Genomic DNA, 15,891 nt, shown 5'->3' with positions numbered 1-15,891 from the left:
ATCCATGGATTGAACATGCACCCATTTGGGATAGATGTAATTTCTTGTGTGCCTACACTTGAGTGGACTATGCTTGCTTGTAATAAACTACGACCTTTGTTTCTAATTCACTCTATCCAAAATATGTTTACTTTGTTACATCCATAGACATACACTAGAGTTAGGGATGTGTGTTGTAAGGGAACTGTCAAAATAAAATGAAAATAAACATAAAATATATAAATAAAATATTAAATAATAATGATGTACCAATAAGGTTCTCGATCTTTAATTGTAACCTTCAGCCTAATGTGTTTGTTTTTGTATACACATCTAACATAACATTAAATAGGTTATTGCAGTCATCATTCAATCATCTATTTTATTCTTCTACTTTAAATTCTATATGTATACCAATCATCTATCTTCATGATTGATATTCTTTAATGAATGAACAATGTTGATTAGATGTTGATCCTTTCTTAGAGCTGAGTAGGGCAGATTAGATGTTGATCCTTTCTTAGAGTCATTGTATGATGATGAATTGTTTGAACATTTTTAGTCCAATGTTGATTGTTCAATTAGTTATTAGTGCATATTAATGAATTATGTATTGCACATGAACCATATATCTTAATCAAATGAAATTGTAGCATAATAAGGTATATAATCATTAACCTTTAATTCAATCCCACAATTAAAAAGTAAATGGTTGATCAAGTAACCCAAATTAGCAATAAGGATTTTTTTAGCAAGAAATGGTTTATATAATGGGTGTGACTGGTGCTATGGCCATAAAATATACCAATGCTAGGCTAGTATGAGAGAGTATTTTTCTCGAATGTTGCTTTAGGTGCACAATAATAGTTAGGTGGCTGAATGGGTGGTTTCGAGATAGATCTAGGGGAACTTTCAATATACTTAAGGTACATGTAAGTAATGTCCATATGTAGTCTTGTCTAATGTGATATTATTCAAATTGGTACCAATAGGGGTAACTTGGAACTCCAACAAAGAAGGCTTTAAGCTCAATGAGTAACCTCCTAAAGTTATGGGGTTTCCAGTGTGAATCACTCCCAAGCCACAATTTTATTCACCTAATGACATGTATTATTGTTTTATATATATTTCAGAACACGTCTTTAGCCTATATATCTAAGAGAATTTCTTAATAAAAAAGTGTGTCAAAACCATATACTTGTGCTCTTTGACATAGACTGTCATCATAATTCATTCCATTGAGACACATAATTTACATGAAACAAATGATAGGTAAATGTCTCAATTAAATGCTCCAAGTGGCCCTTTAATCATTAGAATGTTTGCAAATTTTTACTTGACTAAAACCTTTCATAGAGATCCCATCACTCAGATTCATTTCATCTTGCTGAGCAAAAACACTACTCAACATAATATAGTAACCATTCAAATGGAAGTTGCAATTAAAGAGTCAAACTTTTAATCATCCTAAGCATGCGAATTAAATGTAATTAGAAAATCCAATCCCATAAATAAAAATAAAAATGTATCCGTTGCTTAAGTTCAATAAAACAAGATTTAGAGCGATTGTTGTGTACTACGAAATTTGTTTTGATGCCAAATGATCTTTAGTTGTCTTCCAACCCCAAATATATTTTAAAAATATAGTAAATGTTTAATTCAGTATTAACATAAAAATGTTGCTCAAATCTCTTTACTTTGTGACAATGTTTTACTTTGCTCATTATATTCATAATTATAAACATTAAAATTCAATATTATATTAACAAAACCAGAAAAGTCATATTTATAGTAAATGTAAAACAAAATACTTGATTAAATAATAATAATAATAATAATCATTAAAAGAACCACAAAACTACATTAAATAATAATTAATTATACTAAATCACAATTAATTATTTTAGAATTATATTAAATCACACACATTTCAAATTTCAGGAGGCTTTAAATGAACGTCGTCAAACATACTTGACTTTTACAAAAAAATTGTTTTCCCGCTGCATTCTGCGTTTCTTGTTCGCTGCTCTCATTCTCTGTTTCTTGAATCCTCCCTGCAGAGTTGAGTTGAGTTGAGTTGAGTTTTCTTGTTCTTGAATTACAGATCGCTGTTTCTTGAATCCTGAATTAAGGATCGCTGTTTCTTGAATCCTTCCTGCACACTTCTCTTGTTCCTGAAGGCAGATTTGTGGCAGGTTTAGGGTTTCTTCCACGATGACGCCCGGGAACCAAGATGAGTCCCGGGCGACGAGAAGATGGGTGGTGATGGTTGCCATTGGAATTGTTATATTTGCCTGCCTTCTTATTCCTGTTGGTATTGTTATTCTTGGGAACAAGGTTCCATATGCGGCTACAGGAGGATCCATACCGGCTGGTATACATACCGCCTGCTCTAAAACGCTCCACCCTCAGCTGTGCGTGTCTACGCTGGTCACGTATCCAGGTGTTGATCAGCTGGTGGAATCCAAAGATTTTGTTCAAGCCACCATTGAAGCCACCATAGGTCAGGTTTTGCAATCGTACTCTCTAAAGGTTGCAGCCCCTGTTCCTGTTTGGGGAGACGGCGACGGAGGTGTGGCCCAGCAGGATTGCGTGGAGCTGCTCCACAATACACTATATCATCTGAATGCCACGCTGCTCCACATGTCCGATTTGTCTGGTAAGAGACCGTCATTGCTCTTCATTGCCGATGTCAAAACTTGGCTCAGTGCCGCTCTGACAAACCAGGATACATGCCTCGAGGGTTTCCAGGACTTGATTGGAGGCGGCAATGCGACTCTTTAATCCACCAATGACATACTAAAAGAATCCAGAAAGTTCTCTCAATTGATCAGCAATTCCCTCTCCCTCTTCCAAACCCTTTTCAGCAACGCCGGCTTGGAAAATAAAGCTTTACCTGGTGAACAGACGAATAAGTCTGCAGTAGTTCCCCAAAACCCTCGACGGATGTTGCCAAAGAAGAATAACACTGGTTTCAAGAAAGATGAGGGGAATAACGCTGGTCTGGAGTAGGAATTCAAGAAAGATGAGGGGCATAACGCTGGTCTGGATCAGGAATTCTATCACCATTATGGGTTGTTGGATCGATATGACATGAAGGAATTCCCTATGTGGTTATCGTGTTGAAATTATAATTTCAACTGCAGTGAATAGAACAGCAGCAGCTACTTTATTCATTTGTCGTGATCCGGCGCCCCACATTTTTTCCCGATCTTTTAAATCACCGCCATTACCATCTTTTCACTCTTTAATTATTTTTGTGTTTCCAGAAGGAAGAAGATCAGATCCAGCGCTACACCATTACTTTTCAACAACCGTATTAATGGGCAGAACGGCTGAAACAGAAAAAGAACCATTCTCGAGCCGTAGCAGCATTTATCAGCCATAGATTTCATCACCACTGACTCAAAAAATACAGCAAAAGATCAAATCTGTTAATCATGAGCAGCAGAAACTTCATCAGCAAGTTAAGGCGGTGAAGACCCTTTCCCGCACTATAAAATGCAGACACAATAGTGTAGAAAAATATAGATAGATAGATTGAAAGTCCTTTTGTAACACACAACAGTGTAGAATAAGAGAGTTTTTTTTTTTGTATTGCACAGCAGTGCTGAAATTTTCTGAGATAGTTGTTTTGTGGAACTGAAGCGTTCCTGTTGTAATCCCTCTGTCAAGAGGAAGATGCTCTTTAGCATAATATTTTGTGAAGGTCCCTCTACGTGAGGAATACTTTTTTATCAGTTAGTTTATCGTTCATAAATAGAAGTTTCTTTTTGCCTGTTGCTGTTACATCGTAAGTTGAAAAATACTTGACGTCAAAAATCCCTGTTGCTGTTACACCGTAACTCAGAAAATACTTGACGTAAAAAATTTATGTTGCTGCAACACCACGAACAGCGTTGCTGCAACACAAGTTACAGCAACTGAAAAAAAAACTGTGTTGCTGCAACACCGTTTCCAGAGAACGAATTTTTCTATTTTTCTGAGTTAAAAACAGAGTATTTTTCTGTGTCAAAAACAGAGTATTATTTTGATCAGTTTTTGATCCTGAGGCAAAGTAGAGTATTATTTTATGTTATGTTCTTGTGTTTTTGAATTATCAGAAAACAGAGTATTACTCTCTGTTCATATTTTTGTTGTTTCAGAATTTATCAGAAAATTCTCAACAGTGGAAACAGAAGATTTTTCCACTGTATTTTGTTTGGAATAACCAGAAATTCCCGACATGGTATCAGAGCTTGTCCAGGCTCTTTGAAGACATCAAAGAAGCTGAAAGAAGATTTGTTGCTGCAACAGATTATCCAGCAGAGCGAAAATGCTGTCAAGGTATTTTTCAGATTAGTTTTTTGTGTAGCTGCTGAAGACAATTAAGTGATTTTTTTTACAGTCAAGTATTGCAAGAATGGCCAGCACCAGCGTGGGTATGTTTAATACCCAGCTCCCACAGTTCAATGGGAAAAATTATGACTACTGGGCAATAACCATGAGAGCCGTGTTTGCCTCACAAGATTTATGGGAACTTGTTGAATATGGATTTGAAGAACCAGCAAATGAAGAAGAGTTTATTGGATTAACTCAGGCAGAGAAAGAGCTGTTGAAGAGCAATAAGAAGAAGGACTCAAAAGCCTTTGTACTTTTATATCAAGCAGTGCATGAGAGTGTGTTTCCGAGGATAGCAGCAGCCAAGACATCCAGAGAAGCATGGCAAACTCTCAAGACAGCCTATCAAGGCATGGAGAAAGTGAAGACAGCAAAACTACAGTTGCTGAGGAAAGATTTTGAGAACCTGCGTATGAAGGAGTCAGACAATATTGACTCATTCTTCACACAAGCAATTGGTTTGGTCACACAGATAAGGTCTCATGGAGAAACTCTTGAAGAAAGAAGGATTGTGGAGAAACTATTGAGGTGCCTACCCTCAAAGTTTGATGTGATTGTCACCACCATAGAAGAGACAAAAGATCTCTCAAATTTTTCAGTTGATGAACTTCATGCATCACTGATAACACATGAGCAGAGGTTGAGTAGAAATGAAAACTCATCTCTAGAGCAAGCCTTCAAGACCCAGATGTCATTTGGAAGAGGAAGAGGTCAAGGCAGAGGAAACAAGAGAGGAAGAGGCAGAACCCAATACAGAGGCGGAAGAAACAGTCCAGCAAACGTTCAAGGAAGAGGCAACAATCCAAATCAGAACCAAGGCCATGGCAGCAGTCAACAAAGTGGACAACATCATGCTCAAGGACAAAGGTATGAAAAATCCAATGTCCAATGTTATTATTGTAAAAAATATGGGCACTATGCAAATGAATGTAGGAAGAAGCAGCATGATATGAGTAATAGATCTAGTGCAAATATCACTAGAGAAAATATCAGTCAAGATAATGTGTTGTTAGTTTGTAATATGGCTGAAACAAACAGTGAAGATATATGGTTTCTAGATTCTGGTTGCAGCAACCATATGACAGGAAACATAGCCCTGTTTTCTGTTTTAGATCAGAGTGTGCAATCACAAGTCACACTTGGGACTGATAGTAAAATTTCTGTTATGGGAAAAGGAGAAGTTAAAATATTTACAAAGAAAGGTGAAAAGAAAACCATAGCAGATGTCTATTATGTTCCTGGAATGAAGTGTAATCTCTTGAGTATTGGACAACTTGTTCAGAAGGGTTACAATGTTTTTTTTAAGAATGATGTATGCACCATCATGGACAGATTACCCAGCAAACGTTGTATTGCTGAAGTGAAGATGACAAGGAACAGGATGTTCCCTCTCAGAATAAGAGCATATTTGAAAAATAAAGAAGTAGTTGCAGCAGTGACACAAGAGGCTCTCCAAAGCGTACCAAAGGATGAAAATTGGTTGTGGCATTTGAGATTTGGACATCTCAACTTTGGAGGTCTTAATTTGTTGAGTAGAAAAGGAATGGTAAGAGGATTACCATTGATAGAAAAGCCAGACAGCCTTTGTGAAGGTTGTATATTGGGAAAACAACACAGAGAAAGTTTTCCAACTGGGAAAAGCATAAGGGCAAAAGCACCCTTAGAAATTATCCACTCAGATTTATGTGGACCGATGCAAGCTCCATCACTTGCAGGCAACCAATATTTTCTAACATTTATTGATGACTTTACCAGAAAGACTTGGGTTTATTTTATGAAGAATAAGAGTGAAGTGTTTGAAAAATTCCAAAATTTCAAAGCGCTTGTAGAAAATCAAAGTGGGCTGCGTATCAAGGTTTTGAGAACTGACAGAGGAGGTGAGTATATCTCCAAAGAATTTTTACATTTTTGCAGAGAAAATGGAATTCATAAGCAATTTACAGCAAGGTACACCCCGCAGCAAAATGGAGTTGCTGAAAGGAAAAACAGAACAATCATGGATATGGCGAGGAGCATGTTGAAGGCAAAGCATTTGCCAAATGATTATTGGGCTGAAGCTGTACACTGTGCAGTATATATTTTGAATAGATGTCCTACAAAAGTAGTGATGAACAAAGTGCCAGAAGAAGCATGGAGTAGGAGAAAGCAAGGAGTCACCCACATGAAAGTTTTTGGTTGTGTGGCTTGTGCACACATTCCAGATCAGCTAAGGAAGAAATTGGACATCAAAGGGGAAAAATGCATTTTCATTGGATACAGTGAAGAATCCAAAGCTTACAGGTTATATATCCCATCCACCAAGAAGTTTTTTGTGAGCAAAGATGTTCAATTTATTGAAGAGGAAGCTTGGGATGGAATCATAGAGAAAACAGTTAATGTTAAAAACTGTTTGTCTCATGATGATGATGATGAGGAGTTGGCTGAAACACATCCCCAAACAGCAGCGCCAACAACAGAACAGCAAGAGACACCCTTGAGGAGAAATGAGAGTGCTTCTCCAAGCACACCACAAGGAGGAAATTCAAGTGCATCTACAAGCACTTGCACACCGAATGAAAGAGGTAAGAAATTCAGAAATTTAAGTGATATTTATGATGAAGGAATGAATTCCCTTTTTGCTTTGTATTTTCACGTTGATGACCCTGTTCATTTCGAAGATGCAACTAAAGATAAGAAATGGATAGAAGCTATGGATGAGGAGATGAATGCAATAGAAAGAAATAAGACATGGGATTTAGTTGAGCTACCAAAAGGTAAAGAAGTCATTGGAGTTAAATGGGTCTACAAGACCAAGAGTAATGCTGAAGGCAAGATAGAAAGGCATAAGGCAAGACTTGTTGTCAAGGGATACAAGCAGCAGTATGGGAGAGATTATGAGGAGACTTTCGCACCGGTTGCAAGAATGGAAACCGTGAGAGCAGTGTTGTCCATAGCAGCACAAAACAAATGGAAAGTTTACCAAATGGACGTGAAGTCAGCATTCTTGAATGGAGTATTAATGGAAGAGGTTTACATCGAGCAACCTCTAGGCTATGAGAAGAAAGGCCAAGAGCACAAAGTCTGCAGATTGAAGAAAGCTCTTTATGGGCTGAAGCAAGCGCCAAGAGCGTGGTACAGTAGGATAGATTCCTATCTACTGGAGAACGGATTTGAGAAGTGTGAGGGAGAACCCACTGTTTACATCAAAGAAAAGGACTGTAAAATTTTAATTGTTGTGTTATATGTTGATGATGTGATTTTTACAGGAAATGATGACTACCTCATTGAAAATTTCAAATCAGTCATGAAAGAAGAATTTGAGATGACTGACATGGGTTTGCTGAGATACTTCTTAGGAATAGAAGTAGATCAAAATAAAAATGGAATTTTTATTTCACAGGCAAAATATGTAAATGAAGTGTTGAGCAGATTTAACATGCAGGACAGCAAGGCAGCAATCACTCCCACAGTGATGGGATTAAAACTCAGCAAAGAGGACAGCAGCAAAGATTTTGACCCTAGTGTGTACAAGAGCATAGTTGGCAGCCTCATGTATTTGACTGCAACTAGGCCAGACATAATGTATGCTGTTAGTTTAATTTCCAAATTCATGGAGAAGCCAAAAGAAACACATTGGCAGGCAGCAAAGAGAATTCTGAGGTATGTTAAAGGTACAAAAAGGTATGGCATATTTTATACTGTTTCAGAATGTTCAGATTTAGTTGGATACACAGATAGTGATTGGGCTGGAAGTGTAGATGACCGGAAAAGCACATCTGGTTACATTTTTCACATAGGTTCAGGAGCCATTTCATGGGCTTCCAAGAAACAGCCAATTGTGGCATTGTCTATAGCAGAAGCAGAGTATGTGGCAGCTACAGCAGCAGCATGTCAAGCGGTTTGGATGAGGAGAATGTTGAGAAGTCTATGCCAGGAGCAGGCAACAGCAACAGTTATTTTTTGTGACAATAGCTCAGCTATTGCATTATCCAAGAACTCAGTATTCCACAAGAGAACGAAACACATAGACACAAAGTTTCACTACATCAGAGAATTGGTGAACAATGGAGAAATCGTTTTACAACATTGCAGGACTCAGAAACAGGTTGCGGATATTCTGACAAAGCCATTGGATCAGAAAAGTTTTGAGTTTTTAAGGAAACTTCTGGGTATGACTGATAACCCAACAGTTGAAATTAAAGGGGAGTGTTGAAATTATAATTTCAACTGCAGTGAACAGAACAAAAGTAGCTACTTTATTCATTTGTCGTGATCCGGCGCCCCACATTTTTTCCCGATCTTTTAAATCACCGCCATTACCATCTTTTCACTCTTTAATTATTTTTGTGTTTCCAGAAGGAAGAAGATCAGATCCAGCGCTACACCATTACTTTTCAACAACCGTATTAATGGGCAGAACGACAGAAACAGAAAAAGAACCATTCTCGAGCCGTAGCAGCATTTATCAACCATAGATTTCATCACCACCGACTCAAAAAATACAACAAAAGATCAAATCTGTTAATCATGAGTAGCAGAAACTTCATCAGCAAGTTAAGGTGGTGAAGACCCTTTCCCGCACTATAAAATGCAGACACAACAGTGTAGAAAAATATAGATAGATAGATTGAAAGTCCTTTTGTAACACACAGCAGTGTAGAACAAGAGAGTTTTTTTTTTTGTATTGCACAGCAGTGCTGAAATTTTCTGAGATAGTTGTTTTGTGGAACTGAAGCGTTCCTGTTGTAATCCCTATGTCAAGATGAAGATGCTCTTTAGCATAATATTTTGTGAAGATCCCTCTACGTGAGGAAGACTTATTTTATCAGTTAGTTTATCGTTCATAAATAGAAGTTTCTTTTTGCCTGTTGCTGTTACACCGTAAGTCGAAAAATACTTGACGTCAAAAATCCCTGTTGTTGTTACACCGTAACTCAAAAAATACTTGACGTCAAAAATTTACGTTGCTGCAACACCACGAACAGCGTTGCTGCAACACAAGTTACAACAACTGAAAAAAAAAAACTGTGTTGCTGCAACACTGTTTCCAGAGAACGAATTTTTCTGTTTTTCTGAGTTAAAAACAGAGTATTTTTCTGTGTCAAAAACAGAGTATTATTTTGATCAGTTTTTGATCCTGAGGCAAAGTAGAGTATTATTTTATGCTCTGTTCTTGTGTTTTTGAATTATCAGAAAACAGAGTATTACTCTCTGTTCATATTTTCGTTGTTTCGGAATTTATCAGAAAATTCTCAACAGTGGAAACATAGGATTTTTCCACTGTATTTTGTTTGGAATAACCATAAATTCCCGACATATGGGCAACTGATCATTTACTCCTACAGCTTTCCCCTGCACACTTAAAACCCGATGCTGTCGTAGCGCAGGATGGCAGTGGCAATTATGTAACAATAACCGACGCTGTCAAGGAGGCACCCAAGCATTTAAGAAGTAGAAAATACATAATCTATGTCAAAGCTGGACTGTACCTTGAAACTGTCAAAATTTCTAAACGAAAAACCAACATAATGTTTGTTGGCGATGGCAAGGGAAAGACTGTTGTTGTCTCCAGAAAAAATGTGAAGGAGGGTTCTACTACTTTCAGTTCCGCTACCTTTGGTACTATTCCAAACCTTTCTGTCTGCATTATTTTTGTTTTTTGATTGTTCAATCCAATTTCTTGAAATACCCTTTCTCTTTCTCTGTACCTGGTTAATTGAAATACCCTTTCTCTTTCTCTTTCTTTGTACCTGGTTAATTGGATTTTCAACATTGTTTCATGACATGTGTGTATGGAGCTAAGGCTGACCAGTGAATTGGTTAATTGGATTTTTAACATTGTTTCATGACATGTGTGTATGGAGCTAAGGCCAATTAACAATGACTAACCAGTGAATGGCTGCATTGCAGCTGTATTCGGTGCAGGATTTGTTGCACATGACATGACCTTTATGAACAGTGCAGGGCCTGACAAGCATCAAGTTGTGGCTCTACGGTTGGGGGCCGATTTTGCAGCGATTTATCGATGCAGTATTATTGGTTACCAAGACACACTTTATGTTCATTCTCTTAGGCAGTTTTACAGAGAATGTGACGTGTTTGGAACAGTAGACTTCATTTTTGGCAATGCGGCCGTGGTTTTACAGGAGTGTAACATTTATGCTCGACAAGGTATGCCCAATCAAAAGAATGTAATCACTGCCCAAGGAAGGAATCATCCTTATCAAAATACTGGCATATCAATACATAATTGTATAGTTACAGTAACAAGTGATCTCCCTCCCTGGATGGCATTCACTTCAACATACCTCGGGAGGCCTTGGAAATTATACTCTCGAACAGTTTACATGCAATCGTTTTTAGGCGACCTCTGATCCATGCATTGTCAGATATCAAACCAAAATATTAAAATTATTACACTTTTGAAACATTAATATACCCAGTTGAAGAAGAGAAATTCCAATCCCAAAATCATATCGGTATATCATTCTTCGGTCATTATGAATGTCATGTTCATTTCATTAATCTGTAGCCTCCTCATGATATGCTCTTACATTCACCTCCCTGCCATGTCTAAGACCTTCTCTTGGATGATAGTGGGTGTTCAAATAATATTATAGAGCATAATATGTGTGATCCAACATTATTGCAAGTTGATATGAGTATGCATGCTTTGAATTCTAAGTTTTTTTTGGGTGCAAGTGATTTGTCTCCTTCTGGGTATTTTCATCAATACACTTCCCGTCATTCCATGATAGGCTTGATGAGTCTGCTACACCAACAAGTTATCTCAATCCTTTAGGTTTTTTGCTCGCTAGCATTGGCTACAATCAAGTATAGGGTTCCTATTGAAATTTCCTCACGAAGTTTTCTTCTTCCTCATATGATATGTAGCTTGCATATTTGGGTGATTCCTTCTCCTTCCCTTTATATGTGGCTTTGAAAGCTTCTTCTCTCATATCTGATGGACCCCCTTTTCTCATTTCAAAGGTTGTTAGGATCCCATGGAGTTTTTCGATAGTGAGACTCTTCAAATACTGCATTTCTTTAATAGCAGAGACTTTGGAATCTAACTTTATAGTTAGTGATCTCAAAATATTTTCAACAACAATCACATCTTTTATTTCATCTCCAAGATTTCCATTTGAGTTAACAATCTCGTCCACTCTAAGGAAAAAAGTTATGACGCTTTCATCTTATCGCATTTTAAGTGTCTCATACTGAATTCTAAATGTTTTAAGTTTAACACTTTTTACCTTGGCATCACCTTCATAACTTTGGATAAGATTATCCCACATTGCCTTTGCGGTGTTCAGCTACATGAACTTCACAAATCCAGACTTGGCCAAACTTCCCAAGATGGCATTTACAACCTTTGCATTGGTTTCATATTGTTTCTTCCTTGCAATATCTATGGGAATAGAGGCTGGATATTGATATCCACCTTCAACAGTTGCCCATACATCTGCTCCAAGTGCCTACAAAAATGCCTTGATTCTCACTTTCCAAAAGAAAAAGTTAGTTCAATTAAATAAAGGTGGTTTGATACAAAATACTCCTCCTTGACTACACATCTTGACAAATCTCATTTTGAACGATCAACCTTGTACTGAGGGACCTGCTCTGATACGAATTGTTAGGAAAAATACTTGGGGGCGGGGGGGGGGGGGGGGGGTGAATCATTATTTTAAACTAATTTCAACTTTTTATTTCTTATTCTGATTTTTTTACGTTACTGCCCTTAAAGAAACCAACGTATGTACATGACTTTGAAGAATACAAACAATGTATATCCAAATAGATAATTTATCAATTAGTTCATTAACTATTCGTACTTAACGAGATAATTATTACTTCATTATTAATTCATTAAGATGAAACCATGAGCCGTGAAGAACACACAAGAAACATATCAACACACAAGAACATCATGATTTTAGGTGGAAACCCAATGTGGGAGAAAACCACCAGCGTCTTCGTCTTTATCTTCTTCTTTTATTATAAAGGAAAACATATTATAATCTTGTATTCACGCAAAATCATACCAGTACACAAGCACCGACCTACAGAAGGCTACAACCTTCTCTCATTCTCTAGCATCCACTGGAAGGGAGATCCAACCCCTGATCTCAATTACCGGCTCCTAACGGAAGGGATCTCCTACCCCATGTACGAATTATTCAACTACTACTAGAAGGAAGCTTCGACTTCCCCACTGAAGGCTCCAACCCTCAACACCTTTGTGGACCAAGTTTCACAATATTTCATACTGGATCCAACTGGGTCAAAACATCAAACTATAGGCCACATTTCATCATATTTTTAGACTAGACCCACTTCCATCATTAATATAAAATAAAATAACAACTTTGAAACCAGTCACTGAATCAAATCATTTCAATCATCAAATCAATCAATAAATATTAGCAAGAGAATACCAATCACATCACATCAATGCACAACCACTAATAAATATACCAGACCATATATTGTTCTTCACCGAAATCAAATGTTGTCACTCCAAACCCTCATTAAACATATGTCTGAATGTATACAATATTCTTCTGAATCATACCCGCATATGTACGCACTTCCCTTGAAGAAGACCTGCGTACAGATCTCAAATAACTGACACCTGAATCTAAATTACTGTCACATTGAATCCATCATGGATTACTGAATAATATACAAATCATACATAGTGGCATCATCACTAATCAACATTCCATTCCATAACCAAATCAACCCAACCAGTATTTTCAATCACATATTATTATGAGTGAGACATCATCGGTAGACAGTAGAAAACATAATAGAACTGATCAAACATCATCAACAACCCATATTGGAAAACCCTAGCATGTATACAGGAATTTTACGAGAACATCTGTGTACGTATGTGCTTACCATTCTTAACACCCGCGTACAGATTCTGAACTTTCACAGAATTTATACAAAACTACTTAGAAAATGATCCAAGTATGGACGCGAACTTTCATATGTGCATCAACGTATAGATCTAAAATCAATGACTCAAACCTTTGCTACAACCAAAACACATATTGTGCATACTTCACTTTCACATATCCACGTCAGAGCATTATTATCACACACATCTATCATTGTTATCTATAATCACAAAAAAGGTCAAGCAAGCATATTCATTACTATTCTTTTAGATCTATTAGATATGAGCCTCTTCCATGCTCCTTGGTGCACCCCTATTTCAAATCAGATTATACATTAATAACCCATAATTTGCACTTATAACACTTTGATCTCCATCTCCTTATATATCTTTTTGCTTAGCCAATATCTTAGGTAAATACCTTGGTTATGTTGTAAGTATTATTTGATGGGATCAAATATCCGTTGTCGCTTCCAAATACTATGGGACAATACCATGGTAAAGACCCCTGGTATTCATAATATGGCGGTGTGGATTTTGTATGTGACTTCTCCTCACCATAATTGCGTATGTCTTCATGGGCCAGAAGATATTTCGAGTGCGATTTATGCTTAAATATCTGTTATAGTTTCCTCTTTGATTTCCTCCATGAGACCAAATCATAGTGATGTCATGGAAATTGCTTTTAAGAGCATCTTCTGCTAAGAGTGCATCTGTTCTGCTTTTTGTGTAGACCATATCATGGATCCATTAGTTGTCTTTAGGGTACACTCTAATGGTCGGAAGCACACACAAGGGTTGTCCAGCAAATTAAGGCCAAGGTAAAGACACTCCCTATTCTGTATGTAGCTGATGATAAGGTTTTTAAAATTGTTGAGTGAGATGCCAACGATATTGGATGGGGAGGCATCCTTAAGCAAAGAAAGGATGGGATTGAACAGATTGTTCAGTTCACCTCAGGGACTTGGAACCCTGCGGTACAAAATTATTCCACCATAGAAAAAGAAGTCAAAGCTGCGTGGAATTGTATAGATAAGTTCGAATTTCATCTAGTAAACAAGAAGTTTCTACTATGAAACGACGCCTCGACTTTGAAAAAGGCATTAACCAAAGATATTAAAAAGCATGGAGAAGCTAAGTTTTCCAGATGGCAGACCCTCTTTGCTAACTACGATTTTGAAGTTGAGCACATCAAAGGAGTAGAAAATTGTTTACCAGATTTTCCTTAGCAGGGAATACATCCAGCAACAAGAACATGTGCTGCTAATTGTTACAGAATGGGATCAAAGTCAAAAACAGGGAATTCTGAGAACAATCCCAGAAAACAAGAGTTGGTCCGAATATAAAGAAAATTGGAAACCAACCTAGAAATTAAGAAATACTAAAGTATTAGATGCAAACCTGCAAGCACATACTGATATTTTTCACCTACTACTAGAATGAAGAGTGTACCCTAAAGGCAACAGATGGATCCATGATATGGGCTACACAAAAAGCAGAACAGATGCACCTTGGCAGAAGATGCCCTTAAAAGCGATTTCCATGACATCACTATGATTTGGTCTCATGGAGGAAATCAAAGAGGAAAATATAACAGATATTTCAGCATAAATCGCACTCGAAATATCTTCTGGCCCATGAAGACACATGATGCAGCCTTATGGCCTGGAGGTGATCCTAAGCTTATTTTCCCCGATACAATCTATGATCTTGCAGGCTATAAAAAACTTTAGTGGGGTTTTCTAAATATTGATGGAAAGGATGAAACCCACTATATCAAATTAAAATTTGGAACAACTGGAATCATGCAAAGGAACCAATAGTGCGATTGGCTACAAACTTGGTGGACAGATTATGGAGTCAATAAAACTGCTTTTGACCCGGTATACCGTGAATCCTACAGTCGATTTAAATGCGACATTTGTTTTCAGCATAACATCCCTGACTGTTTTCACTCTCCCTACAACAATGTTAAAGAAATGCTACAGATTTCAGATAACGAAACCTTAAGAGAATATATGACTAGACACTATGAGTGGCTTGTTTTGACCAAGATCAAGCATCAAATTGTTTTAAATAAACCCATGATTGTTAGAAGAATATTTACCAAAGCATGGGATGAAAATTTGTACAAAAAGTTTCGGTTTCCCGAAATCACTGTTTTTAAAAAAAGGGTTCTCGTAGGGTGCACTCAAGATTTAGGCTTCATGACTATGCCATGTGCTCATAAGGAGGGATGCAATTTTGTGCTTCGTGATTGTGCCATGTTCTCTAAGGATTCGTGCTTTGTGAGTGTGCCATGCACTCTAAGAGAAGAATGAAGCTTCATGCTTCGTGCTTGTGCGATGCACTTAAGGAGGGCACAATTCTTCTAACCAAAGGAGTGCACTCATGGTCCCGAAGTGCGCTTGTTGTTCGAAAGTGTGTTCAGGCTCCCAGAGTGTGATTTTTAAAGCAAGAAGGTCCTTGTTTGTTCAGAGTGCGCTTTTTAGAGGAGAGAAGGTCCTTTTTATTCTGAAGTTCACTTTTTCACTGAGCATTTGAAGTGTGCTTCATTATTTTAAAATGAGCTCAGGATTGGAAGGGAGCAATTCTCTCCAACAATGGATATTGATTCAATTGGAATACACTTTTAACTGAGGGAG

At 37.4% G+C, this 15,891-nt stretch overlaps 1 pseudogene; it reads left to right on the top strand.

The window, feature by feature from the left end:
- Positions 1 to 2,193: 2,193 nt before the first annotated feature.
- On the top strand, positions 2,194 to 10,712 carry LOC149141878 (putative pectinesterase/pectinesterase inhibitor 61; annotated as a pseudogene).
- The last annotated feature ends 5,179 nt before the right edge of the window (positions 10,713 to 15,891 follow it).

Source organism: Pinus tabuliformis, chromosome X (assembly GCF_031772625.1).
Source record: "Pinus tabuliformis cultivar Carrire ecotype Pingquan chromosome X, CPIR1, whole genome shotgun sequence".
NCBI classification, from domain to species: Eukaryota; Viridiplantae; Streptophyta; class Pinopsida; order Pinales; family Pinaceae; genus Pinus; species Pinus tabuliformis.
The sequence above is the reverse complement of the archived record's forward strand: the minus strand, read 5'-3'. Positions and strand labels throughout refer to the sequence as shown.